The sequence below is a fragment of the Hemitrygon akajei genome, unplaced genomic scaffold (assembly GCF_048418815.1).
Source record: "Hemitrygon akajei unplaced genomic scaffold, sHemAka1.3 Scf000050, whole genome shotgun sequence".
Taxonomy (NCBI): domain Eukaryota; kingdom Metazoa; phylum Chordata; class Chondrichthyes; order Myliobatiformes; family Dasyatidae; genus Hemitrygon; species Hemitrygon akajei.
The window spans coordinates 2,242,322-2,269,778 of NW_027331936.1; the positions used below are offsets into that span (position 1 = coordinate 2,242,322).

Below are 27,457 nucleotides of genomic sequence, written 5' to 3' on the forward strand. Positions count from 1 at the left end.
CCATCCCCCTACCTCCTGTGGGATCTCTCTTCCCCATCTCCCTTCACACCTTTGGGATCTCTCTATCCCATCCCACATCTTCCTGTGGGATCACTGTTCCCCATCCCACTTGTTCCACTGGGACCTCTGTTCCCAATACACCTTGTTCCTGTTGGATCTCTCCCCCATCCGCCTTCCTCCTGTGGGTTCTCTCTCAATCCCCCTTCTTCCTTTGGGATCTAAGACACGCATCACCCTTCCTCCTGTGGGATCTCTCTTCTCGATCCCTCTTACTCCTGTGGGATCCCTCTTCGCCTTCCAGGGTCTTCCTGCGGGATCTCTCTTCCCCATCCCCCCTCCTCCTGTGGGATCTCTCTTCCCCATCCCCCTTCCTCATGTGGGAGCTATCTCTCCCATCCCCATTCCTCCTGTGGGATCTCTCATCCACATCCACCTTCCTCTAGTGGGATCTCTCTTCCACATCCCCCTTCCTCCTACGGGATCTCTCTTCCCCATCCCCCCTCCTTCTGTGGGGTCTCTTTTCCCTATCCCCCTTCCTCCTGTAGGATCTATCTCTCCCATCCCCATTCCTCCTGTGGGATCTCTCATCCACATCCACCTTCCTCTAGTGGGATCTCTCTTCCACATCCCCCTTCCTCCTGTGGGGTCTCTCTTCCCCATCCCCCTTCCTCCTGTGGGATCCCTCTTCGCCTTCCAGCCTCTTCCTGCGGGATCTCTCTTCCCCATCCCCCCTCCACCTGTGGGATCACTCATCCTCATCCCCCTTCCTCCTGTGGTATTTCTCTCTCCCATCCCCCTTCTTCCTTTGGGATCTAAGTCACGCATCACCCTTACTCCTGTGGGATCTCTCTTCCACATCTCCCTTCCTCCTGTGTGTTCTCTGTTCGCAATCCCCCTTCCTCCTGTGGGAACTCTCTTCCACATCCCCCCTCCTCCGGTGGGATCGCTCTCCCCCAACCCCCTTCCTCCTGTGATATCTCTGTTCCCCAACCACCTTCTTCCTGTGGGATCTGTGTTCCCAATCCCCCTTGTTCCTGTAGGATCTCGCCCCATCCCCTTCCTCCTGTGGTATCTCTCTCACCCATCCCCCTTACTCCATTGGGATCTCTCTTTCCCTTCCCCTTCCTCCTGTGGGATCTCTCTTCCCCATCCCTCTTCCTCCTGTGATATCTCTGTTCCACAACCCCCTTCTTCCTGTGGGATCTCTGTTCCCAATCCCCCTTCTTCCTGTGGGATGTCTGTTCCCAATCCCCCTTCTTCCTGTGGGATGTCAGTTCCGATTCCCCCTTCCTCCTGTAGGATCTCTTCCCCATCCCTCTTCCTCCTGTGGGATCTCTCTTCCCCATCCCCCTTGCTCCTGTGGTATCGCTTCTCTGCATCCCCCATCCTCCAGTGGTATCTCTCTCTCCCATCCCCCTTCTTCCTTTGGGATCTCTGTCACGCATCACCCTTCCTCCTGTGGGATCTATCTTCCCCATCCCCTTTCTTCCTGTGCCTTCTCTTTTCCCAATCCCCATTCCTCCTGTGGGATCGCTCTTCCCCGTCCCCCTTCCTCCTGTGGTATCTCTATCTCCCATCCTCCTTCTTCCATTGGGATCTCTCTTCCCTATCCCCCTTCCCTCTGTGGTATCTCTCTGCCCCATCCCCCATCCTCCTGTGGGATCTCTTTTCCCCATCCCCCTTCCTCCTGCGGGATCCCTCTTCCCCATCCCACTTCCTCCTGTCGGATCCCTCTTCCCCATCCCAATTCCTCCTGTGGGATCTCCCTTCCCCATCCCAATACCTCCAGTGGGATCTCTGTTCCCCATCCCCCTTCCTTCGTTGGTATATCTCTTTCCCATCCTCCTTACTCCATTGCGATCTCTCTTTCCCAACGCCCTTCCTCCTGTGGTACCTCGCTTTCCCATCCCCCTTCCTCCTGTGGGATCTCTCTTTCGCATCCCACTTCCTCCTTTGGAATCTCTCTATCCCATCCCCCTTTTTCCTGTGGGATCTCTGTTCCCCATCCCCCTTGTTCCTGTGGGATCTCTGTTCCCAATCCCCATGTTCCTGTAGGATCTCTCCCCCATCCCCTTTCCTCCAGTGGTATCTCTCTCTCCCATCCCCCTTCTTCATCTGGCATCTAAGTCACGCATCACCCTTCCTCCTGTCGGATCTCTCTTCCCCATCCCTCTTCCTCCTGTGAGATCTCTGTTCCCCATCCCCCTTCCTCCTGTGGGATCTCTTCCCCATCCCCCTACCTCCTGTGGGATCATACTTTCCCATCCCCCTTCCTCGTGGGGGATCTCTCTTCCCTATCCCCCTCTCCTGTGGGCTCGTTTTTTTTCCTATCCCCCTTCCTCCTGTGGGATCACTCTTCCCCATCCCCCTTCCTCCGGTGGTATGTCTCTTCCCCAACCACCTTCCTCCTATGGGATCTAACTTCACTATCCCCTTCCTCCTGTGGGATCTCTCTTCCCCGTAGCCCTTCCTCCAATGGGATCTCTCTTCCCCATCCCTCTTCCTCCTCTGAGATCTCTGTTCCCCAACCCCCTTCCTCCTGTAGGATATCTTCCCCATCCCCCTACCTCGTGTGGGATCTCACTTTCCCATCCCCCTTCCTCCTGTGGGATCTCTCTTCCCTATCCTCCTTCCTCCTGTTGTGTCGTTTTTTCCCTGTCGCCCTTCCTCCTGTGGGATCTCTCTTCCCCATACCCCTTCCTCCTGTGGTATGTCGCTTCAACAACCCCGTTCCTCCTGTGGGATCTCTCTTCCCCATCCCCCTTCCTCCTGTGGGATCACTCTTCCCCATCCCCCTTCCACCTGTGGGATCTCTTCCCCATCCCCCTACCGCCTGTGGGATCTCACTTTCCCATCCGCCCTCCTGCTGTGGGATCTCTCTTCCCTATCCCCCTTCTACTGTGGGCTCGTTTTTTCCTATACCCCTTCCTCCTGTGGGATCACTCTAACCCATCCCCCTTCCTCCTGTGGTATGTCTCTTCCCCAACCCCCTTCCTCCTGTGGGATCTCTCTTCCCTATCCCCCTTCTCCTGTGGGCTCATTTTTTCCTATCCCCCTTCCTCATGTGGGATCACTTTTCCCCATCCCCCTTCCTCCTGTGGGATCTCTCTTCCCGATCCCCCTGCCTCCTGTGGGATCTCTTCCCCATCCCCCTACCTCCTGTGGGATCTCACATTCCCATCCCCCTGCCTCCATTGGGATCTCTCTTTCCCATCCCCTTTCCTCCTGTGGGATCTCTCTTCCCCATCCCCCTTCCTCCTGTGGGATCTCTCTTCCCCATCCCAATTCCTCCTTTGGGATCTCTTCCCCATCCCTCTTCCTCCTGTGGGATCTCTCTTCCCCATCCCCCTTCCTCCAGTGGGATCTCTCTTCCCCGTCCCCCTTCCTCCTGTGGGATCACTTTTCCCCATCCCCCTACCGCCTGTGGAATCTCACTTTCCCATCCGCCTTCCTCCTGTGGGATCTCTCTTCCCTATCCCTCTTCTCCTGTGGGCTCGTTTTTTCCTATCCCCCTTCCTCCTGTGGGATCACTCTTCCCATCCCCCTTCCTCCTGTGGTATGTCTCTTCCCCAACCCCCTTCCTCCTGTGGGATCTCTCTTCCCTATCCCCCTTCTCCTGTGGGCTCGTTTTTTCCTATCCCCCTTCATCCTGTGGGATCACTCTTCCCCATCCCCCTTCCTCCTGTGGTATGTCTCTTCCCCAACCCCCTTCCTCCTGTGGGATCTCTTTCCCCATCCCACTTCCTCCTGTGGGATCTCTCTTCCCCATCCCGCTTCCTCTTGTGGGAACTCTCTTCCCCATCCCAATTCATCCTGTGGGATCTCTGTTCCCAATCCCCCTTCCTCCTGTAGGATCTCTTCCCCATTCCCCCTACCTCCTGTGGGATATCACTTTCCCATCCCCCTTCCTCCTGTGGGATCACTCTTCCCCATCCCCATTCCTCCTGTGGTATGTCTCTTCCCCATCCCCCTTCCTCCTGTGGGATCTGTCTTCCCCATCCCCCTTCCTCCTTTGGGATCTCTCTTCCCCATCCCCCTTCCTCCTGTGGGATCTCTTTTCCCCATCCCAATTCCTAATTTGGGATAACTTCCCCATCCCTCTTCCTCCTGTGGGTTCTCTCTTCCCCATCCCCCTTCCTCCTGTGGGATCACTCTTCCCCATCCCCCTTCCTCCTGTGGGATCTCTCTTCCCCATCCCCCTTCCTCCTGTGGGATCTCTCTTCCCCATCTCCCTACCTCCTGTGGGATCTCACTTTCCCATCCCCCTTCCTCCTTTGGGATCTCTCTTCCCTATCCCCTTCCTCCTGTGGGCTCGTTTTTCCCTATCCCGCTTCCTCCTGTGGGTTCTCTCTTCCCCATCCCCCTTCCTCCTGTGGGATCTCTCTTCCCCATCCCAATTCCTCCTTTGGGATCTCTTCCCCATCCCCCTTCCTCCTGTGGGATCTCTCTTCCCCATCCCCCTTCCTCCTGTGGGATCTCTCTTCCCTATCCCCTTTCCTCCTGTGGGATCTATCTTCCGTATCCCAATTCTTCCTTTGGGATCTCTTCCCCATCCCCCTTCCTCCTGTTGGATCTCTCTTCCGCATCTCCCCTCCTCCGGTGGGATCAGTCTCCCCCATCCCCCTTCCTCCTGTGATATCTCTGTTCCCCAACCCCCTTCTTCCTGTGGGATCTGTGTTCCCAATCCCCCTTGTTCCTGTAGGATCTCTCCCCCATCCCCTTCCTCCTGTGGGAACTCCCTTCCCAATTCCCCATCCTCCTTTGGGATCTCTCTTCCCCATCCCCCTTCCTCCAGTGGGATCTCTCTTCCCCATCCCCCTTCCTCCAGTGGGATCTCCCTTCCCCATCCCCCTTCCTCCTGTGGGAGCTCCCTTCCCCATCCCCCTTCCTCCTGTGGGAACTCTCTTCCCCATCCCCCTTCCTCCTGTGGGATCTCCCTTCCCCATCCCCCTTACTCATCTGGGATCTCTCTTCCCCATCCCCCTTCCTCCTGTGGGATCTCTTCCACATCCCCCTATCTCCTGTGGGATCTCACTTTCCCATCCCCCTTCCTCCTTTGGGATCTCTCTTTCCCATCCCCCTTCCTCCTGTGGGATCACTCTTCCCCTTCCCCCTTCCTCCTGTGGGATCTCTCTTCCCCATCTCCCTTCACACCTTTGGGATCTCTCTATCCCATCCCACATCTTCCTGTGGGATCACTGTTCCCCATCCCACTTGTTCCACTGGGATCTCTGTTCCCAATACCCCTTGTTCCTGTTGGATCTCTCCCCCATCCCCCTTCCTCCTGTGGGTTCTCTCTCCCATCCCCCTTCTTCCTTTGGGATCTAAGACACGCATCACCCTTCCTCCTGTGGGATCTCTCTTCCCGATCCCTCTTACTCCTGTGGGATCCCTCTTCGCCTTCCAGCCTCTTTCTGCGGGATCTCTCTTCCACATCCCCCCTCCTCCTGTGGGATCTCTCTTCCCCATCCCCCTTCCTCATGTGGGATCTCTCTTCCCCATCCCACTTCCTTCTGTGGGGTCTCTTTTCCCTATCCCCCTTCCTCCTGTAGGATCTATCTCTCCCATCCCCATTCCGCCTGTGGGATCTCTCATCCACATCCACCTTCCTCTTGTGGGATCTCTTCCACATCCCCCTTCCTCCTGTGGGGTCTCTCTTCCCCATCCCCCTTCCTCCTGTGGGATCCCTCTTCGCCTTCCAGCCTCTTCCTGCGGGATCTCTCTTACCCATCCCCCCTCCACCTGTGGGATCACTCATCCTCATCCCCCTTCCTCCTGTGGTATTTCTCTCTCCCATCCCCCTTCTTCCTTTGGGATCTAAGTCACGCATCACCCTTACTCCTGTGGGATCTCTCTTCCACATCTCCCTTCCTCCTGTGTGTTCTCTGTTCGCAATCCCCCTTCCTCCTGTGGGAACTCTCTTCCACATCCCCCCTCCTCCGGTGGGATCGCTCTCCCCCAACCCCCTTCCTCCTGTGATATCTCTGTTCCCCAACCACCTTCTTCCTGTGGGATCTGTGTTCCCAATCCCCCTTGTTCCTGTAGGATCTCGCCCCATCCCCTTCCTCCTGTGGTATCTCTCTCACCCATCCCCCTTACTCCATTGGGATCTCTCTTTCCCTTCCCCTTCCTCCTGTGGGATCTCTCTTCCCCATCCCTCTTCCTCCTGTGATATCTCTGTTCCACAACCCCCTTCTTCCTGTGGGATCTCTGTTCCCAATCCCCCTTCTTCCTGTGGGATGTCTGTTCCCAATCCCCCTTCTTCCTGTGGGATGTCAGTTCCGATTCCCCCCTTCCTCCTGTAGGATCTCTTCCCCATCCCTCTTCCTCCTGTGGGATCTCTCTTCCCCATCCCCCTTGCTCCTGTGGTATCGCTTCTCTGCATCCCCCATCCTCCAGTGGTATCTCTCTCTCCCATCCCCCTTCTTCCTTTGGGATCTAAGTCACGCATCACCCTTACTCCTGTGGGATCTCTCTTCCACATCTCCCTTCCTCCTGTGTGTTCTCTGTTCGCAATCCCCCTTCCTCCTGTGGGAACTCTCTTCCACATCCCCCCTCCTCCGGTGGGATCGCTCTCCCCCAACCCCCTTCCTCCTGTGATATCTCTGTTCCCCAACCACCTTCTTCCTGTGGGATCTGTGTTCCCAATCCCCCTTGTTCCTGTAGGATCTCGCCCCATCCCCTTCCTCCTGTGGTATCTCTCTTCCCCATCCCCCTTCCTCCTGTGGGATCATTCTTCCCCTTCCCCCTTGCTCCTGTGGCATGTCTCTTCCCCATCCCCCTTCCTCCTGTGGGATCTCTCTTCCCCATCTCCCTTCACACCTTTGGGATCTCTCTAGCCCATCCCACATCTTCCTGTGGGATCACTGTTCCCCATCCCACTTGTTCCACTGGGATCTCTGTTCCCAATACCCCTTGTTCCTGTTGGATCTCTCCCCCATCCCCCTTCCTCCTGTGGGTTCTCTCTCCCATCCCCCTTCTTCCTTTGGGATCTAAGACACGCATCACCCTTCCTCCTGTGGGATCTCTCTTCCCGATCCCTCTTACTCCTGTGGGATCCCTCTTCGCCTTCCAGCCTCTTCCTCATGTGGGATCACTCTTCCCCATACCACTTCCTTCTGTTGGGTCTCTTTTCCCTATCCCACTTCCTCCTGTAGGATCTATCTCTCCCAACCCCATTCCTCCTGTGGGATCTCTCATCCACATCAATCTTCCTCTAGTGGGATCTCTCTTCCCCATCCCCCTTCCTCCTGTGGGATCCCTCTTAGCCTTCCAGCCTCTTCCTGCAGGATCTCTCTTCCCTATCCCAACCTCCACCTGTGGGATCTCTCTTTCCCATCCCACTTCCTCCTGTGGGATCTCTCTTCCCCATCCCACTTCCACCTGTGGGATCACTCATCCTCATCCCCCTTCCTCCTGTGGTATTTCTCTCTCCCATCCCCCTTCTTCCTTTGGGATCTAAGTCACGCATCACCCTTACTCCTGTGGGATCTCTCTTCCACATCTCCCTTCCTCCTGTGTGTTCTCTGTTCCCAATCCCCCTTCCTACTGTGGGATCTCTCTTCCGCATCCCCCCTCCTAAGGTGGGATCGCTCTCCCCCCATCCCCCTTCCTCCTGTGATATCTCTGTTCCCCAACCCCCTTCTTCCTGTGGGATCTGTGTTCCCAATCCCCCTTGTTCCTGTAGGATCTCTCCCACATCCCTTTCCTCCTGTAGTATCTCTCTCACCCATCCCCCTTACTCCATTGGGATCTCTCTCCCCCATCCCCTTTCTCCTGTGGTATCTCTCTCACCAATCCCCCTTACTCCATTGGGATCTCTCTTCCCCATCTCCCTGCCTCCTGTGGGATCTCTATTCCCCATCCCCCTTCCTCCAGTGGGATCTCTCTTCCCATTCCCCACTCCTCCAGTGGGATCTCCCTTCCCCATCCCCCTTCCTCCTGTGTGACCTCCCTTCCCAATCCCCTATCCTCCTGTGGGATCTCTCTTCCCCATCCCCCTTCCTCCAGTGGGATCTCCCTTACCCATCCCCCTTCCTCCAGTGGGATCTCCCTTACCCATCCCCCTTCCTCCTGTGGGATCTCCCTTCCCCATCCCCCTTCCTCCTGTCGGATCTCCTTTCCCCATCCCCCTTCCTCCAGTGGGATCTCCCTTACCCATCCCCCTTCCTCCTGTGGGATCTCTCTTCCCCATCCCCCTTCCTCCTGTCTGATCTCTTCCACATCCCCCTACCTCCTGTGGGATCTCACTTTCCCATCCCCTTCCTCCTTTGGGATCTCTCTTTCCCATCCCCCTTCCTCCTGTGGGATCTCTCTTCCCCATCCCCCTTCCTCCTGTGGGATCACTCTTCCCCTTCCCCCTTCCTCCTGTGGCATGTCTCTTCCCCATCCCCCTACCTCCTGTGGGATCTCTCTTCCCCATCTCCCTTCACACCTTTGGGATCTCTCTATCCCATCCCACATCCTCCTGTGGGATCACTGTTCCCCATCCCACTTGTTCCACTGGGATCTCTGTTCCCAATTCACCTTGTTCCTGTTGGATCTCTCCCCCATCCGCCTTCCTCCTGTGGGTTCTCTCTCCCATCCCCCTTCTTCCTTTGGGATCTAAGACACGCATCACCCTGCCTCCTGTGGGATCTCTCTTCCCGATCCCTCTTACTCCTGTGGGATCCCTCTTCACCTTCCAGCCTCTTCCTCATGTGGGATCACTCTTCCCCATCCCCCCTCCTCCTGTGGGATCTCTCTTCCCCATCCCCCTTCCTCCTGTAGGATCTATCTCTCCCATCCCCATTCCTCCTGTGGGATCTCTCATCCACATCCACCTTCCTCTAGTGGGATCTCTCTTCCACATCGCCCTTCCTCCTGTGGGGTCTCTCTTCCCCATCCCCCTTCCTCCTGTGGGATCCCTCTTCGCCTTCCAGCCTCTTCCTGCGGGATCTCTCTTCCCCATCCCCCCTCCACCTGTGGGATCACTCTTCCCCTTCCCCCTTCCTCCTGTGGCATGTCTCTTCCCCATCCCCCTTCCTCCTGTGGGATCACTCATCCTCATCCCCCTTCCTCCTGTGGTATTTCTCTCTCCCATCCCACTTCTTCCTTTGGGATCTAAGTCACGCATCACCCTTACTCCTGTGGGATCTCCCTTCCTCCTGTGTGTTCTCTGTTCCCAATCCCCCTTCCTCCTGTGGGATCTCCCTCCGGCATCCCCCCTCCTAAGGTGGGATCGCTCTCCCCTATCCCCCTTCCTCCTGTGATATCGCTGTTCCCCAACCCCCTTCTTCCTGTGGGATCTGTGTTCCCAATCCCCCTTGTTCCTGTAGGATCTCTCCCCCATCCCATTCCTCCTGTGGTATCTCTCTCACCCATCCCCCTTACTCCATTGGGATCTCTCTTCCCCACCCCCCTTCCGCCTGTGGGATCTCTCTTCCCCATCCCCCTTCCTCCTGTGGGATCTCTCTTCCCCATCCCCCTGCCTCCTGTGGGATCTCTCTTCCCCATCCCCCTTCCTCCTGTGGGATCTCTCTTCCCCATCCCCCTTCCTCCAGTGGGATCTCTCTTCCCCATCCCCCTTCCTCCAGTGGGATCTCCCTTCCCCATCCCCTTCCTCCTGTGGGATCTCCCTTCCCAATCCCCCATCCTCCTGTGGGATCTCTCTTCCCCATCCCCCTTCCTCCAGTGGGATCTCTCTCCCCCATCCCCTTCCTCCTGTGGTATCTCTCTCACCCATCCCCCTTACTCCATTGGGATCTCTCTTCCCCATCCCCCTGCCTCCTGTGGGATCTCTCTTCCCCATCCCCCTTCCTCCAGTGGGATCTCTCTTCCCCATCCCACTTCCTCCAGTGGGATCTCCCTTCCCAATCCCCTATCCTCCTGTGGGATCTCTCTTCCCCATCCCCCTTCCTCCAGTGGGATCTCCCTTCCCCATCCCCCTTCCTCCTGTGGGAGCTCCCTTCCCCATCCCCCTTCCTCCTGTGGGATCTCTCTTCCCCATCCCCCTTCCTCCTGTCGGATCTCCCTTCCCCATCCCCCTTACTCCTGTGGGATCTCTCTTCCCCATCCCCCTTCCTCCTGTGTGATCTCTTCCACATCCCCCTACCTCCTGTGGGATCTCACTTTCCCATCCCCCTTCCTCCTTTGGGATCTCTCTTTCCCATCCCCCTTCCTCCTGTGGGATCTCTCTTCCCCATCCCCCTTCCTCCTGTGGGATCACTCTTCCCCTTCCCCCTTCCTCCTGTGGCATGTCTCTTCCCCATCCCCCTACCTCCTGTGGGATCTCTCTTCCCCATTTCCCTTCACACCTTTGGGATCTCCCTATCCCATCCCACATCTTCCTGTGGGATCACTGTTCCCCATCCCACTTGTTCCACTGGGATCTCTGTTCCCAATTCACCTTGTTCCTGTTGGATCTCTCCCCCATCCGCCTTCCTCCTGTGGGTTCTCTCTCCCATCCCCCTTCTTCCTTTGGGATCTAAGACACGCATCACCCTGCCTCCTGTGGGATCTCTCTTCCCGATCCCTCTTACTCCTGTGGGATCCCTCTTCACCTTCCAGCCTCTTCCTCATGTGGGATCACTCTTCCCCATCCCCCCTCCTCCTGTGGGATCTCTCTTCCCCATCCCCCTTCCTCCTGTAGGATCTATCTCTCCCATCCCCATTCCTCCTGTGGGATCTCTCATCCACATCCACCTTCCTCTAGTGGGATCTCTCTTCCACATCGCCCTTCCTCCTGTGGGGTCTCTCTTCCCCATCCCCCTTCCTCCTGTGGGATCCCTCTTCGCCTTCCAGCCTCTTCCTGCGGGATCTCTCTTCCCCATCCCCCCTCCACCTGTGGGATCACTCTTCCCCTTCCCCCTTCCTCCTGTGGCATGTCTCTTCACCATCCCCCTTCCTCCTGTGGGATCACTCATCCTCATCCCCCTTCCTCCTGTGGTATTTCTCTCTCCCATCCCACTTCTTCCTTTGGGATCTAAGTCACGCATCACCCTTACTCCTGTGGGATCTCCCTTCCTCCTGTGTGTTCTCTGTTCCCAATCCCCCTTCCTCCTGTGGGATCTCTCTCCGGCATCCCCCCTCCTAAGGTGGGATCGCTCTCCCCTATCCCCCTTCCTCCTGTGATATCGCTGTTCCCCAACCCCCTTCTTCCTGTGGGATCTGTGTTCCCAATCCCCCTTGTTCCTGTAGGATCTCTCCCCCATCCCATTCCTCCTGTGGTATCTCTCTCACCCATCCCCCTTACTCCATTGGGATCTCTCTTCCCCATCCCCCTTCCGCCTGTGGGATCTCTCTTCCCCATCCCCCTGCCTCCTGTGGGATCTCTCTTCCCCATCCCCCTTCCTCCTGTGGGATCTCTCTTCCCCATCCCCCTTACTCCATTGGGATCTCTCTTCCCCATCCCCCTGCCTCCTGTGGGATCTCTCTTCCCCATCCCCCTTCCTCCAGTGGGATCTCTCTTCCCCATCCCACTTCCTCCAGTGGGATCTCCCTTCCCAATCCCCTATCCTCCTGTGGGATCTCTCTTCCCCATCCCCCTTCCTCCAGTGGGATCTCCCTTCCCCATCCCCCTTCCTCCTGTGGGAGCTCCCTTCCCCATCCCCCTTCCTCCTGTGGGATCTCTCTTCCCCATCCCCCTTCCTCCTGTCGGATCTCCCTTCCCCATCCCCCTTACTCCTGTGGGATCTCTCTTCCCCATCCCCCTTCCTCCTGTGTGATCTCTTCCACATCCCCCTACCTCCTGTGGGATCTCACTTTCCCATCCCCCTTCCTCCTTTGGGATCTCTCTTTCCCATCCCCCTTCCTCCTGTGGGATCTCTCTTCCCCATCCCCCTTCCTCCTGTGGGATCACTCTTCCCCTTCCCCCTTCCTCCTGTGGCATGTCTCTTTCCCATCCCCCTACCTCCTGTGGGATCTCTCTTCCCCATCTCCCTTCACACCTTTGGGATCTCTCTATCCCATCCCACATCTTCCTGTGGGATCACTGTTCCCCATCCCACTTGTTCCACTGGGACCTCTGTTCCCAATACACCTTGTTCCTGTTGGATCTCTCCCCCATCCGCCTTCCTCCTGTGGGTTCTCTCTCAATCCCCCTTCTTCCTTTGGGATCTAAGACACGCATCACCCTTCCTCCTGTGGGATCTCTCTTCCCGATCCCTCTTACTCCTGTGGAATCCCTCTTCGCCTTCCAGGGTCTTCCTGCGGGATCTCTCTTCCCCATCCCCCCTCCTCCTGTGGGATCTCTCTTCCCCATCCCCCTTCCTCATGTGGGAGCTATCTCTCCCATCCCCATTCCTCCTGTGGGATCTCTCATCCACATCCACCTTCCTCTAGTGGGATCTCTCTTCCACATCCCCCTTCCTCCTGCGGGATCTCTCTTCCCCATCCCCCCTCCTTCTGTGGGGACTCTCTTCCCCATCCCCCTTCCTCCTGTAGGATCTATCTCTCCCATCCCCATTCCTCCTGTGGGATCTCTCATCCACATCCACCTTCCTCTAGTGGGATCTCTCTTCCACATCCCCCTTCCTCCTGTGGGGTCTCTCTTCCCCATCCCCCTTCCTCCTGTGGGATCCCTCTTCGCCTTCCAGCCTCTTCCTGCGGGATCTCTCTTCCCCATCCCCCCTCCACCTGTGGGATCACTCATCCTCATCCCCCTTCCTCCTGTGGTATTTCTCTCTCCCATCCCCCTTCTTCCTTTGGGATCTAAGTCATGCATCACCCTTACTCCTGTGGGATCTCTCTTCCACATCTCCCTTCCTCCTGTGTGTTCTCTGTTCGCAATCCCCCTTCCTCCTGTGGGATCTCTCTTCCGCATCCCCCCTCCTAAGGTGGGATCGCTCTCCCCCATCCCCCTTCCTCCTGTGGGATCTGTGTTCCCAATCCCCCTTGTTCCTGTAGGATCTCTCCCCCATCCCCTTCCTCCTGTGGTATCTCTCTCACCCATCCCCCTTACTCCATTGGGATGTATCTTCCCCATCCCCCTTCCTCCTGTGGGATCTCTCTTCCCCATCCCCCTTCCTCCTGTGGGATCTCTTTTCCCCATCCCCCTGCCTCCTGTGGGATCTCTCTTCCCCATCCCCCTTCCTCCTGTGGGATCTCTCTTCCCCATCCTCCTTCCTCCAGTGGGATCTCTCTTCCCCATCCCCCTTCCTCCAGTGGGATCTCCCTTCCCCATCCCCCTTCCTCCTGTGGGATCTCCCTTCCCAATCCCCCATCCTCCTGTGGGATCTCTCTTCCCCATCCCCCTTCCTCCAGTGGGATCTCTCTCCCCCATCCCCTTCCTCCTGTGGTATCTCTCTCACCCATCCCCCTTACTCCATTGGGATCTCTCTTCCCCATCCCCCTGCCTCCTGTGGGATCTCTCTTCCCCATCCCCCTTCCTCCAGTGGGATCTCTCTTCCCCATCCCACTTCCTCCAGTGGGATCTCCCTTCCCCATCCCCCTTCCTCCTGTGGGATATCCCTTCCCAATCCCCTATTCTCCTGTGGGATCTCTCTTCCCCATCCCCCTTCCTCCTGTGGGAGCTCCCTTCCCCATCCCCCTTCCTCCTGTGGGATCTCTCTTCCCCATCCCCCTTCCTCCTGTCGGATCTCCCTTCCCCATCCCCCTTACTCCTGTGGGATCTCTCTTCCCCATCCCCCTTCCTCCTGTGTGATCTCTTCCACATCCCCCTACCTCCTGTGGGATCTCACTTTCCCATCCCCCTTCCTCCTTTGGGATCTCTCTTTCCCATCCCCCTTCCTCCTGTGGGATCTCTCTTCCCCATCCCCCTTCCTCCTGTGGGATCTCTCTTCCCCATCCCCCTACCTCCTGTGGGATCTCTCTTCCCCATCTCCCTTCACACCTTTGGGATCTCTCTATCCCATCCCACATCTTCCTGTGGGATCACTGTTCCCCATCCCACTTGTTCCACTGGGACCTCTGTTCCCAATACACCTTGTTCCTGTTGGATCTCTCCCCCATCCGCCTTCCTCCTGTGGGTTCTCTCTCAATCCCCCTTCTTCCTTTGGGATCTAAGACACGCATCACCCTTCCTCCTGTGGGATCTCTCTTCTCGATCCCTCTTACTCCTGTGGGATCCCTCTTCGCCTTCCAGGGTCTTCCTGCGGGATCTCTCTTCCCCATCCCCCCTCCTCCTGTGGGATCTCTCTTCCCCATCCCCCTTCCTCATGTGGGAGCTATCTCTCCCATCCCCATTCCTCCTGTGGGATCTCTCATCCACATCCACCTTCCTCTAGTGGGATCTCTCTTCCACATCCCCCTTCCTCCTACGGGATCTCTCTTCCCCATCCCCCCTCCTTCTGTGGGGTCTCTTTTCCCTATCCCCCTTCCTCCTGTAGGATCTATCTCTCCCATCCCCATTCCTCCTGTGGGATCTCTCATCCACATCCACCTTCCTCTAGTGGGATCTCTCTTCCACATCCCCCTTCCTCCTGTGGGGTCTCTCTTCCCCATCCCCCTTCCTCCTGTGGGATCCCTCTTCGCCTTCCAGCCTCTTCCTGCGGGATCTCTCTTCCCCATCCCCCCTCCACCTGTGGGATCACTCATCCTCATCCCCCTTCCTCCTGTGGTATTTCTCTCTCCCATCCCCCTTCTTCCTTTGGGATCTAAGTCACGCATCACCCTTACTCCTGTGGGATCTCTCTTCCACATCTCCCTTCCTCCTGTGTGTTCTCTGTTCGCAATCCCCCTTCCTCCTGTGGGAACTCTCTTCCACATCCCCCCTCCTCCGGTGGGATCGCTCTCCCCCAACCCCCTTCCTCCTGTGATATCTCTGTTCCCCAACCACCTTCTTCCTGTGGGATCTGTGTTCCCAATCCCCCTTGTTCCTGTAGGATCTCGCCCCATCCCCTTCCTCCTGTGGTATCTCTCTCACCCATCCCCCTTACTCCATTGGGATCTCTCTTTCCCTTCCCCTTCCTCCTGTGGGATCTCTCTTCCCCATCCCTCTTCCTCCTGTGATATCTCTGTTCCACAACCCCCTTCTTCCTGTGGGATCTCTGTTCCCAATCCCCCTTCTTCCTGTGGGATGTCTGTTCCCAATCCCCCTTCTTCCTGTGGGATGTCAGTTCCGATTCCCCCTTCCTCCTGTAGGATCTCTTCCCCATCCCTCTTCCTCCTGTGGGATCTCTCTTCCCCATCCCCCTTGCTCCTGTGGTATCGCTTCTCTGCATCCCCCATCCTCCAGTGGTATCTCTCTCTCCCATCCCCCTTCTTCCTTTGGGATCTCTGTCACGCATCACCCTTCCTCCTGTGGGATCTATCTTCCCCATCCCCTTTCTTCCTGTGCCTTCTCTTTTCCCAATCCCCATTCCTCCTGTGGGATCGCTCTTCCCCGTCCCCCTTCCTCCTGTGGTATCTCTATCTCCCATCCTCCTTCTTCCATTGGGATCTCTCTTCCCTATCCCCCTTCCCTCTGTGGTATCTCTCTGCCCCATCCCCCATCCTCCTGTGGGATCTCTTTTCCCCATCCCCCTTCCTCCTGCGGGATCCCTCTTCCCCATCCCACTTCCTCCTGTCGGATCCCTCTTCCCCATCCCAATTCCTCCTGTGGGATCTCCCTTCCCCATCCCAATACCTCCAGTGGGATCTCTGTTCCCCATCCCCCTTCCTTCGTTGGTATATCTCTTTCCCATCCTCCTTACTCCATTGCGATCTCTCTTTCCCAACGCCCTTCCTCCTGTGGTACCTCGCTTTCCCATCCCCCTTCCTCCTGTGGGATCTCTCTTTCGCATCCCACTTCCTCCTTTGGAATCTCTCTATCCCATCCCCCTTTTTCCTGTGGGATCTCTGTTCCCCATCCCCCTTGTTCCTGTGGGATCTCTGTTCCCAATCCCCATGTTCCTGTAGGATCTCTCCCCCATCCCCTTTCCTCCAGTGGTATCTCTCTCTCCCATCCCCCTTCTTCATCTGGCATCTAAGTCACGCATCACCCTTCCTCCTGTCGGATCTCTCTTCCCCATCCCTCTTCCTCCTGTGAGATCTCTGTTCCCCATCCCCCTTCCTCCTGTGGGATCTCTTCCCCATCCCCCTACCTCCTGTGGGATCATACTTTCCCATCCCCCTTCCTCGTGGGGGATCTCTCTTCCCTATCCCCCTCTCCTGTGGGCTCGTTTTTTTTCCTATCCCCCTTCCTCCTGTGGGATCACTCTTCCCCATCCCCCTTCCTCCGGTGGTATGTCTCTTCCCCAACCACCTTCCTCCTATGGGATCTAACTTCACTATCCCCTTCCTCCTGTGGGATCTCTCTTCCCCGTAGCCCTTCCTCCAATGGGATCTCTCTTCCCCATCCCTCTTCCTCCTCTGAGATCTCTGTTCCCCAACCCCCTTCCTCCTGTAGGATATCTTCCCCATCCCCCTACCTCGTGTGGGATCTCACTTTCCCATCCCCCTTCCTCCTGTGGGATCTCTCTTCCCTATCCTCCTTCCTCCTGTTGTGTCGTTTTTTCCCTGTCGCCCTTCCTCCTGTGGGATCTCTCTTCCCCATACCCCTTCCTCCTGTGGTATGTCGCTTCAACAACCCCGTTCCTCCTGTGGGATCTCTCTTCCCCATCCCCCTTCCTCCTGTGGGATCACTCTTCCCCATCCCCCTTCCACCTGTGGGATCTCTTCCCCATCCCCCTACCGCCTGTGGGATCTCACTTTCCCATCCGCCCTCCTGCTGTGGGATCTCTCTTCCCTATCCCCCTTCTACTGTGGGCTCGTTTTTTCCTATACCCCTTCCTCCTGTGGGATCACTCTAACCCATCCCCCTTCCTCCTGTGGTATGTCTCTTCCCCAACCCCCTTCCTCCTGTGGGATCTCTCTTCCCTATCCCCCTTCTCCTGTGGGCTCATTTTTTCCTATCCCCCTTCCTCATGTGGGATCACTTTTCCCCATCCCCCTTCCTCCTGTGGGATCTCTCTTCCCGATCCCCCTGCCTCCTGTGGGATCTCTTCCCCATCCCCCTACCTCCTGTGGGATCTCACATTCCCATCCCCCTGCCTCCATTGGGATCTCTCTTTCCCATCCCCTTTCCTCCTGTGGGATCTCTCTTCCCCATCCCCCTTCCTCCTGTGGGATCTCTCTTCCCCATCCCAATTCCTCCTTTGGGATCTCTTCCCCATCCCTCTTCCTCCTGTGGGATCTCTCTTCCCCATCCCCCTTCCTCCAGTGGGATCTCTCTTCCCCGTCCCCCTTCCTCCTGTGGGATCACTTTTCCCCATCCCCCTACCGCCTGTGGAATCTCACTTTCCCATCCGCCTTCCTCCTGTGGGATCTCTCTTCCCTATCCCTCTTCTCCTGTGGGCTCGTTTTTTCCTATCCCCCTTCCTCCTGTGGGATCACTCTTCCCATCCCCCTTCCTCCTGTGGTATGTCTCTTCCCCAACCCCCTTCCTCCTGTGGGATCTCTCTTCCCTATCCCCCTTCTCCTGTGGGCTCGTTTTTTCCTATCCCCCTTCATCCTGTGGGATCACTCTTCCCCATCCCCCTTCCTCCTGTGGTATGTCTCTTCCCCAACCCCCTTCCTCCTGTGGGATCTCTTTCCCCATCCCACTTCCTCCTGTGGGATCTCTCTTCCCCATCCCGCTTCCTCTTGTGGGAACTCTCTTCCCCATCCCAATTCATCCTGTGGGATCTCTGTTCCCAATCCCCCTTCCTCCTGTAGGATCTCTTCCCCATTCCCCCTACCTCCTGTGGGATATCACTTTCCCATCCCCCTTCCTCCTGTGGGATCACTCTTCCCCATCCCCATTCCTCCTGTGGTATGTCTCTTCCCCATCCCCCTTCCTCCTGTGGGATCTGTCTTCCCCATCCCCCTTCCTCCTTTGGGATCTCTCTTCCCCATCCCCCTTCCTCCTGTGGGATCTCTTTTCCCCATCCCAATTCCTAATTTGGGATAACTTCCCCATCCCTCTTCCTCCTGTGGGTTCTCTCTTCCCCATCCCCCTTCCTCCTGTGGGATCACTCTTCCCCATCCCCCTTCCTCCTGTGGGATCTCTCTTCCCCATCCCCCTTCCTCCTGTGGGATCTCTCTTCCCCATCTCCCTACCTCCTGTGGGATCTCACTTTCCCATCCCCCTTCCTCCTTTGGGATCTCTCTTCCCTATCCCCTTCCTCCTGTGGGCTCGTTTTTCCCTATCCCGCTTCCTCCTGTGGGTTCTCTCTTCCCCATCCCCCTTCCTCCTGTGGGATCTCTCTTCCCCATCCCAATTCCTCCTTTGGGATCTCTTCCCCATCCCCCTTCCTCCTGTGGGATCTCTCTTCCCCATCCCCCTTCCTCCTGTGGGATCTCTCTTCCCTATCCCCTTTCCTCCTGTGGGATCTATCTTCCGTATCCCAATTCTTCCTTTGGGATCTCTTCCCCATCCCCCTTCCTCCTGTTGGATCTCTCTTCCGCATCTCCCCTCCTCCGGTGGGATCAGTCTCCCCCATCCCCTTCCTCCTGTGATATCTCTGTTCCCCAACCCCCTTCTTCCTGTGGGATCTGTGTTCCCAATCCCCCTTGTTCCTGTAGGATCTCTCCCCCATCCCCTTCCTCCTGTGGGAACTCCCTTCCCAATTCCCCATCCTCCTTTGGGATCTCTCTTCCCCATCCCCCTTCCTCCAGTGGGATCTCTCTTCCCCATCCCCCTTCCTCCAGTGGGATCTCCCTTCCCCATCCCCCTTCCTCCTGTGGGAGCTCCCTTCCCCATCCCCCTTCCTCCTGTGGGAACTCTCTTCCCCATCCCCCTTCCTCCTGTGGGATCTCCCTTCCCCATCCCCCTTACTCATCTGGGATCTCTCTTCCCCATCCCCCTTCCTCCTGTGGGATCTCTTCCACATCCCCCTATCTCCTGTGGGATCTCACTTTCCCATCCCCCTTCCTCCTTTGGGATCTCTCTTTCCCATCCCCCTTCCTCCTGTGGGATCACTCTTCCCCTTCCCCCTTCCTCCTGTGGGATCTCTCTTCCCCATCTCCCTTCACACCTTTGGGATCTCTCTATCCCATCCCACATCTTCCTGTGGGATCACTGTTCCCCATCCCACTTGTTCCACTGGGATCTCTGTTCCCAATACCCCTTGTTCCTGTTGGATCTCTCCCCCATCCCCCTTCCTCCTGTGGGTTCTCTCTCCCATCCCCCTTCTTCCTTTGGGATCTAAGACACGCATCACCCTTCCTCCTGTGGGATCTCTCTTCCCGATCCCTCTTACTCCTGTGGGATCCCTCTTCGCCTTCCAGCCTCTTTCTGCGGGATCTCTCTTCCACATCCCCCCTCCTCCTGTGGGATCTCTCTTCCCCATCCCCCTTCCTCATGTGGGATCTCTCTTCCCCATCCCACTTCCTTCTGTGGGGTCTCTTTTCCCTATCCCCCTTCCTCCTGTAGGATCTATCTCTCCCATCCCCATTCCGCCTGTGGGATCTCTCATCCACATCCACCTTCCTCTTGTGGGATCTCTTCCACATCCCCCTTCCTCCTGTGGGGTCTCTCTTCCCCATCCCCCTTCCTCCTGTGGGATCCCTCTTCGCCTTCCAGCCTCTTCCTGCGGGATCTCTCTTACCCATCCCCCCTCCACCTGTGGGATCACTCATCCTCATCCCCCTTCCTCCTGTGGTATTTCTCTCTCCCATCCCCCTTCTTCCTTTGGGATCTAAGTCACGCATCACCCTTACTCCTGTGGGATCTCTCTTCCACATCTCCCTTCCTCCTGTGTGTTCTCTGTTCCCAATCCCCCTTCCTCCTGTGGGCTCGTTTTTCCCTATCCCGCTTCCTCCTGTGGGTTCTCTCTTCCCCATCCCCCTTCCTCCTGTGGGATCTCTCTTCCCCATCCCAATTCCTCCTTTGGGATCTCTTCCCCATCCCCCTTCCTCCTGTGGGATCTCTCTTCCCCATCCCCCTTCCTCCTGTGGGATCTCTCTTCCCTATCCCCTTTCCTCCTGTGGGATCTATCTTCCGTATCCCAATTCTTCCTTTGGGATCTCTTCCCCATCCCCCTTCCTCCTGTTGGATCTCTCTTCCGCATCCCCCCTCCTCCGGTGGGATCAGTCTCCCCCATCCCCCTTCCTCCTGTGATATCTCTGTTCCCCAACCCCCTTCTTCCTGTGGGATCTGTGTTTCCAATCCCCCTTGTTCCTGTAGGATCTCTCCCCCATCCCCTTCCTCCTGTGGGAACTCCCTTCCCAATCCCCCATCCTCCTGTGGGATCTCTCTTCCCCATCCCCCTTCCTCCAGTGGGATCTCTCTTCCCCATCCCCCTTCCTCCAGTGGGATCTCCCTTCCCCATCCCCCTTCCTCCTGTGGGAGCTCCCTTCCCCATCCCCCTTCCTCCTGTGGGAACTCTCTTCCCCATCCCCCTTCCTCCTGTGGGATCTCCCTTCCCCATCCCCCTTACTCATCTGGGATCTCTCTTCCCCATCCCCCTTCCTCCTGTGGGATCTCACTTTCCCATCCCCCTTCCTCCTTTGGGATCTCTCTTTCCCATCCCCCTTCCTCCTGTGGGATCACTCTTCCCCTTCCCCCTTCCTCCTGTGGCATGTCTCTTCCCCATCCCCCTTCCTCCTGTGGGATCTCTCTTCCCCATCTCCCTTCACACCTTTGGGATCTCTCTATCCCATCCCACATCTTCCTGTGGGATCACTGTTCCGCATCCCACTTGTTCCACTGGGATCTCTGTTCCCAATACCCCTTGTTCCTGTTGGATCTCTCCCCCATCCCCCTTCCTCCTGTGGGTTCTCTCTCCCATCCCCCTTCTTCCTTTGGGATCTAAGACACGCATCACCCTTCCTCCTGTGGGATCTCTCTTCCCGATCCCTCTTACTCCTGTGGGATCCCTCTTCGCCTTCCAGCCTCTTTCTGCGGGATCTCTCTTCCACATCCCCCCTCCTCCTGTGGGATCTCTCTTCCCCATCCCCCTTCCTCATGTGGGATCTCTCTTCCCCATCCCACTTCCTTCTGTGGGGTCTCTTTTCCCTATCCCCCTTCCTCCTGTAGGATCTATCTCTCCCATCCCCATTCCGCCTGTGGGATCTCTCATCCACATCCACCTTCCTCTTGTGGGATCTCTTCCACATCCCCCTTCCTCCTGTGGGGTCTCTCTTCCCCATCCCCCTTCCTCCTGTGGGATCCCTCTTCGCCTTCCAGCCTCTTCCTGCGGGATCTCTCTTACCCATCCCCCCTCCACCTGTGGGATCACTCATCCTCATCCCCCTTCCTCCTGTGGTATTTCTCTCTCCCATCCCCCTTCTTCCTTTGGGATCTAAGTCACGCATCACCCTTACTCCTGTGGGATCTCTCTTCCACATCTCCCTTCCTCCTGTGTGTTCTCTGTTCCCAATCCCCCTTCCTCCTGTGGGAACTCTCTTCAGCATCCCCCCTCCTCCGGTGGTATCTCTCTCTCCCATCCCCCTTCTTCCTTTGGGATCTCTGTCACGCATCACCCTTCCTCCTGTGGGATCTATCTTCCCCATCGCCCTTCTTCCTGTGCCTTCTCTTTTCCCAATCCCCATTCCTCCTGTGGGATCGCTCTTCCCCGTCCCCCTTCCTTCTGTGGTATCTCTCTTCCCCATCCCCCCCTACTGTGGGATCTCTCTGCCCCATCCCCCATCCTCCTGCGGGATCCCTCTTCCCCATTCCCCTTCCTCCTGTCGGATCCCTCTTCCCCATCCGTCTTCCTCATGTGGGATCTCTCTTCCCCATCCCACTTCCTTCTGTGGGGTCTCTTTTCCCTATCCCCCTTCCTCCTGTAGGATCTATCTCTCCCATCCCCATTCCTCCTGTGGGATCTCTCATCCACATCCACCTTCCTCTTGTGGGATCTCTCTTCCACATCCCCCTTCCTCCTGTGGGGTCTCTCTTCCCCATCCCCCTTCCTCCTGCAGGATCCCTCTTCCCCATCCCCCTTCCTCCTGTCGGATCCCTCTTCCCCATCCCCCTTCCTCCTGTGGGATCTCTCTTCCCCATCCCCTCTCCTCCTGTGGGATCTCACTTCCCCATCCCCCTTCCTCCTGTGGGATCTCCCTTCCCCATCCCAATTCCTCCTGTGGGATCTCCCATCCCCATCCCAATACCTCCAGTGGGATCTCTGTTCCCCATCCCCCTTCCTTCGTTGGTATATCTCTTTCCCATCCTCCTTACTCCATTGCGATCTCTCTTTCCCAACGCCCTTCCTCCTGTGGTACCTCGCTTTCCCATCCCCCTTCCTCCTGTGGGATCTCTCTTCCCTATCCCCCTCTCCTGTGGGCTCGTTTTTTTCCTATCCCCCTTCCTCCTGTGGGATCACTCTTCCCCATCCCCCTTCCTCCTGTGGTATGTCTCTTCCCCAACCCCCTTCCTCCTATGGGATCTCTCTTCCCTGTCCCCTTCCTCCTGTGGGATCTCTATTCCCCATCCCGCTTCCTACTGTGGGATCTCACTTCCCCATCCCCCTGCCTCCTGTGGGATCTCTCTTCCCCGTCGCCCTTCCTCCAATGGGATCTCTCTTCCCCATCCCTCTTCCTCCTCTGAGATCTCTGTTCCCCAACCCCCTTCCTCCTGTAGGATATCTTCCCCATCCCCCTACCTCGTGTGGGATCTCACTTTCCCATCCCCCTTCCTCCTTTGGGATCTCTCTTTCCCATCCCCCTTCCTCCTGTGGGATCTCTCTTCCCTATCCCCCTTCCTCCTGTTGTGTCGTTTTTTCCCCATCCCCCTTCCTCCTGTGGTATGTCTCTTCAACAACCCCGTTCCTCCTGTGAGATCTCTCTTCCCTATCCCCCTTCCTCCTGTGGGATCACTCTTCCCCATCCCCCTTCCTCCTGTGGGATCTCTCTTCCCCATCCCCCTTCCTCCTGTGGGATCACCCTTCCCCATCCCACTACCGCCTGTGGGATCTCACTTTCCCATCCGCCCTCCTGCTGTGGGATCTCTCTTCCCTATCCCCCTTCTACTGTGGGCTCGTTTTTTCTTATACCCCTTCCTCCTGTGGGATCACTCTACCCCATCCCCCTTCCTCCTGTGGTATGTCTCTTCCCCAACCCCCTTCCTCCTGTGGGATCTCTCTTCCCTATCCCCCTTCTCCTGTGGGCTCGTTTTTTCCTATCCCCCTTCCTCCTGTGGGATCACTTTTCCCCATCCCCCTTCCTCCTGTGATATGTCTCTTCCCCAACCCCCTTCCTCTATTGAGATCTCTCTTCCCTATCCCCTTCCTCCTGTGGCATCTCTTTCCCCATCCCACTTCCTCCTGTGGGATCTCTCTTCCCGATCCCGCTTCCTCCTGTGGGAACTCTCTTCCCCATCCCAATTCCTCCTTTGGGATTTCTTCACCATCCCCCTTCCTCCTGTGGGATCTCTCATTCCCATCCCCCTGCCTCATGTGGGATCTCTCTTCCCCATCCCTCTTCCTCCTGTGAGATCTCTGTTCCCCAACCCCCTTCTTCCTGTGCGATCTCTGTTCCCAATCCCCCGTCCTCCTGTAGGATCTCTTCCCCATCCCCCTACCTCCTGTGGGATCTCACATTCCCATCCCCCTGCCTCCTTTGGGATCTCTCTTTCCCATCCCCCTTCCTCCTGTTGGATCTCTCTTCCCTATCCCCCTTCCTCCTGTTGTGTTGTTTTTCCCCATCCCCCTTCCTCCTGTGGGATCTCTCTTCCCCATCCCCCTTCCTCCTGTGGGATCTCTCTTCCCCATCCCCCTTCCTCCTGTGGGATCACTCTTCCCCATCCCCCTTCCTCCTGTGGTATGTCTCTTCCCCATCCCCCTTCCACCTGTGGGATCTCTTCCCCATCCCCCTACCGCATGTGGGATCTCACTTTCCCATTCGCCTTCCTCCTGTGGGATCTCTCTTCCCTATCCCCCTTCTCCTGTGGGCTCGTTTTTTCCTATCCCCCTTCCTCCTGTGGGATCACTCTTCCCCATCCCCCTTCCTCCTGTGGTATGTCTCTTCCACAACCCCCTTCCTCCTGTGGGATTTCTTTCCCCATCCCACTTCCTCCTGTGGGAACTCTCTTCCCCATCCCAATTTCTCCTTTGGGATTTCTTCACCATCCCCCTTCCTCCTTTGGGATCTCTCTTCCCCATCCCCCTGCCTCATGTGGGATCTCTCTTCCCCATCCCTCTTCCTCCTGTGAGATCTCTGTTCCCCAACCCCCTTCTTCCTGTGGGTTCTCTGTTCCCAATCCCCCGTCCTCCTGTAGGATCTCTTCCCCATCCCCCTACCTCCAGTGGGATCTCACATTCCCATCCCCCTGCCTCCTTTGGGATCTCTCTTTCCCATCCCACTTCCTCCTGTGGGATCTCTCTTCCCTATCCCCCTTCCTCCTGTTGTGTCGTTTTTCCCCATCCCCCTTCCTCCTGTGGGATCTCTCTTCCCTATCCCCCTTCCTCCTGTGGGATCTCTCTTCCCCATCCCCCTTCCTCCTGTGGGATCTCTCTTCCCCATCCCCCTTCCTCCTGTGGGATCACTCTTCCCCATCCCCCTTCCTCCTGTGGTATGTCTCTTCCCCATCCCCCTTCCACCTGTGGGATCTCTTCCCCATCCCCCTACCGCCTGTGGGATCTCACTTTCCCATCCGCCTTCCTCCTGTGGGATCTCTCTTCCCTATCCCCCTTCTCCTGTGGGCTCGTTTTTTCCTATCCCCCTTCCTCCTGTGGGATCACTCTTCCCCATCCCCCTTCCTCCTGTGGTATGTCTCTTCCACAACCCCCTTCCTCCTGTGGGATTTCTTTCCCCATCCCACTTCCTCCTTTGGGAACTCTCTTCCCCATCCCAATTCCTCCTTTGGGATCTCTGTTCCCAATCCCCCTTCCTCCTGTAGGATCTCTTCCCCATTCCCCCTACCTCCTGTGGGATCTCACTTTCCTATCCCCCTTCCTCCTGTGGGATCTCTCTTCCCCATCCCCCTTCCTCCTGTTGTGTCGTTTTTCCCTATCCCCCTTCCTCCTGTGTGATCACTCTTCCCCATCCCCATTCCTCCTGTGGTATGTCTCTTCCCCATCCCCGTTCCTACTGTGGGATCTGTCTTCCCTATCCCCCTTCCTCCTGTGGGTTCTCTCTTCCCCATCCCCCTTCCTCCTTTGGGATCTCTCTTCCCCATCCCCCTTCCTCCTGTGGGATCTCTCTTCCCCATCCTAATTCCTCCTTTGGGATAACTTCCCCATCCCTCTTCCTCCTGTGGGATCTCTCTTCCCCATCCCCCTTCCTCCTTTGGGATCTCTCTTCCCTATCCCCTTCCTCCTGTGGGCTCGTTTTTCCCTATCCCGCTTCCTCCTGTGGGTTCTCTCTTCCCCATCCCCCTTCCTCCTGTGGGATCTCTCTTCCCCATCCCAATTCCTCCTTTGGGATCTCTTCCCCATCCCCCTTCCTCCTGTGGGATCTCTCTTCCCCATCCCCCTTCCTCCTGTGGGATTTCTCTTCCCTATCCCCTTTCCTCCTGTGGGATCTCTCTTCCGTATCCCAATTCTTCCTTTGGGATCTCTTCCCCATCCCCCTTCCTCCTGTTGGATCTCTCTTCCCCATCCCCCTGCCTCCTGTCGGATCTGTCTTCCCCATCCCCCTTCCTCCTGTGGGTTCTCTTCCGCATACTCCCTCCTCCTGTGGGATCTCTGTTCCTCATCGCTTTAACTCGGGTGGATCTATTTCACTGTGTCCCATTGACATTTCTGCATTTCGGTCAGGAACATTTTTCTCTCCATCGGGAATGGTACAGAATATGTGTAGTTTACAGGGTCACATTGACAGACGAAATTATTGACATTCGGCGAATACCCTGGAGCTGGTCAGTGAGGAACATTGACAGTGATGGGAACTCTGATCAGTGATTTACTGAAGAGTTTAATGTTTCCTGAACCTGGAGCTGGACCTGAGTGATAATAAACTGGGAGATTCAGAAGTGAAACTGGTGTCTGCGGCTCTGAGGAACCGGGAGTGTAAAATACAGAAACTGGAGTAAGTACCAGACTGTGTGAGATTGTGTTTACAGTCACTGGGTGTCTGACACTGAACATTAGTGTGATCAGTAATTTTGTTACTGATAAACACTGGGGATCTGTACCGTCTCCTGTCTCTCTTTCTCCTTCACCCTCACTCTCTCTCATCTCCAGGCTGGACAATGTCGGTCTCACAGATTCTGATGCCGAGGATCTCGTCTCCGTTCTCATTACCAACCCATCACTGACTTGGCTGTACCTGAGTGAAAACTCGCTGACAGACCGATCTGTCCCCGCTCTCCGCCGCCTCATACTGACCCTCCCGAGTCTGAAGCTGATCGAGTGAGTGTCTGTGTTAATGTTCAATGTGATAAAATATCAGCGGATCCGCGGGTTTTCTGGTGATATTTGTCTGTGAGTGTTGTTGAAACGTTAACCCCGGTCCCCTGTTACTGACACTGTTGTGTAATCTGCCTATTTCATCTTTATTCTCCCATCTGTTTCAGGCTGTTCGTGAATCGGTTCAGTGAGACCGGGAGGAAGGAACTGATATCTCTGCGGGAACTCAGACCCGGACTGAGAGTGTATCTGTGAACATCTGAATGTGTGAACATCCCCGCCCGCGGGATGGGGACATTTGGCCGACTCCCCGCCCTCCCCTTTAACTCCCGCCCTTACCTTTAACGGCCGCGGGCCGGGGCTGATTCCCAACGGTTTTAACGGAACCGGCTCGGACCCGCGCTGTGTGCGTCGCTCGGAGCGGTCCCGCAGTGACGTGTTTCCGCCTTTTGTCCGGCGGGGCAGCTTCCGCTGGATGTGCGTGTTCGAGACTCCCACGTGACACCCCGAAGAATTACCCAGACAGGAAGAGCCCGGGGGTCAGGGCTCAGTCTGGGACACCGGTGTCCCGGGGTAGGGGGAATGATCCCGGGAGAGAATCCTTTTGCTCCCTTTGCTGAGGACGGTGCATTCGGCAGTCTGGCCGATATAATGATGTTATTGTAAGATTCAAAATTAAGATGTGCGTTTCTGACAGGTCCGGGTTAAAGTCTAGGGACAAGTATGATTTAATTATGTTTAGGGATAACTGTGATTTAATTATGTCTGGGTTAAAGTCTGTAAACAAGTGTGATCTAATTATGAATGCAGAAGCCTTGCCAAAATTAACTGTTTGTGGAATCATTGAAGTCCTGAGATATGGACAATTGTTTTACAGAAACGTGTAAAAAAACAACTCCAAATATGGAATGGGATAAGACTATGTACCTCCCGAGTCAGGGAGGAGGGGTGGTAAGGAAGAAGGATAAAACCTGCTGCCCTGTAAGGTTCAGGGTTCCCTTCTCTGAAGGGGCCCAGCTCTGCAGAACTGTTAATAAACTTTGTTTCCTTGAATTTGTCTTGAAGCCATTATTCGGGAGCGTGGCTCGTTTCTGACAACTTGGGGCGCTCGTCCGGGATCCACACTCCGGCCGTGAGGGGGGCAAGGAAGGACATCGGAGAAGGTGCACCCTGCCGAGTTCGGCAGTCCCTGATTCCTTGCTCGTCGCCCTGCGCGGCTTGAGCGAGTGATATCCGGCGGACTCAAGGAAACAAAGAGGGGTTGTCGA

At 56.5% G+C, this 27,457-nt stretch overlaps 2 protein-coding genes across 2 annotated transcripts in view; one reads left to right on the forward strand and one right to left on the reverse strand.

The window, feature by feature from the left end:
• LOC140721129 (NACHT, LRR and PYD domains-containing protein 3-like) overlaps positions 1-27,457 on the reverse strand; it is a 752,838-nt gene that overhangs the window by 311,117 nt on the left and 414,264 nt on the right. The gene's annotated exons all lie outside the window — the stretch shown is intronic.
• Positions 1-27,457, forward strand: part of LOC140721090 (uncharacterized) — a 183,558-nt gene that overhangs the window by 155,912 nt on the left and 189 nt on the right. The gene's annotated exons all lie outside the window — the stretch shown is intronic.